The 3,420-nt window shown below is 31.6% G+C and overlaps 1 long non-coding RNA gene across 1 annotated transcript; it reads right to left on the reverse strand.

Moving 5' to 3' along the window:
* Positions 1 to 1,605: 1,605 nt before the first annotated feature.
* Positions 1,606 to 3,038, reverse strand: LOC145162958 (uncharacterized). The gene is made up of 5 exons (XR_013739464.1): positions 2,978 to 3,038; positions 2,825 to 2,882; positions 2,011 to 2,112; positions 1,768 to 1,914; positions 1,606 to 1,674 (listed from the first exon to the last, which is right to left on the reverse strand). It is a non-coding gene; the product is annotated as an uncharacterized LOC145162958 (long non-coding RNA).
* Positions 3,039 to 3,420: the final 382 nt, after the last annotated feature.

Raw genomic sequence — 3,420 nt, forward strand, 5'->3', positions numbered from 1 at the left:
TTTATTGGGAGAAGACGAGGCAACCTCCGGTGCAGTGATGGGAGATTAAAGGACCTAACGAAGGTAGGCGACGGTGGAGGTGGGAGAATATGATTCACCGATCAGGAAATCGAAGTATATCGTTGGCGGTGGCGGTGGCCTTTGTGTTCGCGAGAGAGAAAGCGGAGAGGGAAGTAAGCGGAAAGAAAGAGGAAATAAAGAAAAGCGAACGAATTTGTATTGGACGAGGAGGGCGGCAAGCGGCGACCAAGAAGGAAAGGAAAGAATAGAAGAATTGGGGTTTTTTTTATGAAAAGATAAACTTCAGTGGCAGCAGAAGGAAGAGAAAAAAAAGTACTGTTCCTTAAGTTTTTAACAATTAACTAGGTGGGGAACCTGCGTTGTGGGGGTCAGATGCGACAGGTCTTTAGCAAAATTGAAATATGAACAAAATAACTTTACATAGGGGTAGTTTAGTCACAAATTAATAATGCCAAAACAATAAATAAGCAGCTTTAAATATATATTTTATGTTGTTATGCATTGCAAGTTTGTACCTTCATTCCCAATCATCTTTGATCTCTTTTATAATCAGTAAAAAGCATCTTTGATCTCTTTTAGAAATGCTACATTTTCCTACTTCTATAATCAATAAAGACAAAGTTAATAATGCAAGATTATAAGTTTAAACTAATAAAAGATGAGCTAAAGTGCCTTCATCAATTTCTTGTATTCGGACCCCTATTTTTTGTATTTCTGTTCCGTCCTGACCAGTAATAAATCCACCTTGGTTGTCGCTTCTTTATCATTCGATTCATTTTGAGAGACATCATAGCAGTGACCCGTATAGAACTGTAAACCTAAAGAAAAAAATACAAATCAATATACAGATTAACCGATAAAGAAATGAAATCACAATATCTAGACATCTAGAAAAAACAAAAATCAATTTACAAATAGACATGGTTTACCTTCTGAAGTGAAAGTCTGGAAGATAAAATCATGAAATCTGGAGGAGGAAATCTGATATCAAGATATCTGTACGAATTAAAAAAAAAAAACCAAAAAAAAAAGTCAAAAAATGGCATATATTTACACCTGCAGAATCAACCAAATGAATTATAATTTCTTTAATTCAAGTCAAAGATTAATTTTACAAAAAAGAACCATCTGCATAACACTAACACCATAAAACATGGCTATTCTTTCTTATGGCTTTTCAAAGAATTGAATGTTGTGGAAAAAGAAAGAATGGGTGACACTATTAATCAACTTGTATCCACTAAACCAAAGTCAACCAATTTAATCTATGACTACAAAAGAATGTTTTAAATAATAAAATTCACAAACCCCAAATCTGTTGGCTGAATTTCAACTTTACATAGTGAAACCCAATGACCCTTTGTATGTATAAATACATGCCAATATGTCATTTGCTCTCAAATTTGTAATTGCTTGCGACTCGATCAAAAAAATTTTACAAATATATATTTTTTCTTAAAGTAGTCGACCTTGAAGAGTAGCAAAACATAAACACCATTTCATCAAAAAACAAAAAGTGTATGCTTACAAATTTAAAGTATATTATAGCTCAATAATTATACAGAATCAGTTACCTCGATGGATGTTCATACAACTTGTAACTTTGGTTTAAAGTTAACTGTGACAAAAATGTGGAAGACCATTCTTCAAAACCTAAAATCATAACAGAAACAATAATCATGTTTAAAAAAATAAAGCCTAGTCGATTACATGATGGGAGTGTATAAATAGCAAAAAACAACTTACCAGATACATGACAAAGTTGCTTTATAGAGTCTGCATATTTTGGGTTATCTTTCATTCTTCCATGAGGAATCGACTTCAGGAAGTTGATATTCATCCGACTTTAGGGCCAAAGCGAAATCAGGTAAAGTTGGCGCTGTTTCCATGATTCTGTACTCATTTTTTTATTACATTAGTATGCATGTATGTATGTATGTGTATGCATGTATGTTGGGAACATTGAAGTGGACTCAATTCAATACTTACTTTTCATAAGTGTATAAATCCCTATTGATCCTCACCTTGCTAGAAGTGTCTTTTGGAATCTTTTCAGAAAGATATTTCATAGTTCCCCAAAGAGGTGGAGTTCTGCATGAAATAATGTAAAAATCAAGATTCAAAATAACACAGAATTATTTGATATCAACAAATGTTATGAATGTTACATTAACAAATAGATAAAACAATCACACATTTCAGTTTCATAAAACTTATTAGTCAATGATTCCTATTAAATAATTTTATCATACATGTTTCCGAAAATTAAAAATTTGCTAAAGTGTGTCGAATATTTAAGAATCTATATCATTAACTATATTAAATATTTATTATCTAAGTAAACAAAAGGGTAAAATGGTAATTTGGATGTCTGCAGAAACATGACTTAATCCATTAAGCTGTATATATGGGCATCCATTTTTTATTTAATACAGAAAAATGAACTAATGGAACCAAAATTTTATAAAAGTAGCGAATGATACATTGAGACATCATCTCCAATCTGTATTCGTTGTTTTGGAAGATACAAACAAATGGTAATTATAATAATCATTCAAAGATGATTGAAAAAAGATTACTTCCAACTTAAAAACTATACTGCTACCTATAGTAAAAAGTCATGACTTCCTTTTTTTAGATCAATAATATCCAATTTTATATTTTGTGAACATACAGGAATGTTTAGATAAGGACATGTGATTTAAAGGTGGTGTTCTTATTGTTAAACCTAATAAGCCACAAATAATCATTTTGATAATCGAAAAAAGGGAAAAAAGGGAAGTTTTTGGATAATTTTGGTTACCTCCACAATTAAATTCGTTACCACTTCGATATATGAATTTAGCAGCTTCATTGACAATCTAGTTAAAGAAAAGTAATGACGAAAGTCAAAATGTTGAAAGATTTGGATGTGAATCTGTGATAAATTAGCATAGTGGAGAATAAAGATACATGCCTGATCAAAAGCAGGAAAACTGTAATCTGCAAATTGAATTTCTGCTATAGCTCGATTACCCTGTTACAAAATTATTATTATATATAATAAGTAACTGTATGAAAAAATGCAGAAAAGGATTTTGGAGTACAGAATTTTAAGGAACTTACCATTCCTGGTAGACCAATACCAAATCCAACAATCCCCTGTTGTAAAAGAACGAATCTTAAATCAGAAACACCATTTTTTTAATTTGTAGTGATTGGCATATCATAAGATTCCCAATTATTTCAAGAAATGAAAGAGTTCATGACGATTTTTGTTGGTTTAAAAAGTCAAATTGTGAGAGATTTTTTATCGATAAAGTTACCTGTTCGCATAGAGGGGTGTTAAAAACCCTATGTTTACGAAATTGATCAGCCAATCCAGTTGTGCAACGGAAGACGCCACCAAAACCCACATCT

The sequence above is a fragment of the Lactuca virosa genome, chromosome 3, assembly GCF_052849685.1.
Source record: "Lactuca virosa cultivar CGN04683 chromosome 3, Lactuca_virosa_CGN04683_v6, whole genome shotgun sequence".
Taxonomy (NCBI): Eukaryota; Viridiplantae; Streptophyta; class Magnoliopsida; order Asterales; family Asteraceae; genus Lactuca; species Lactuca virosa.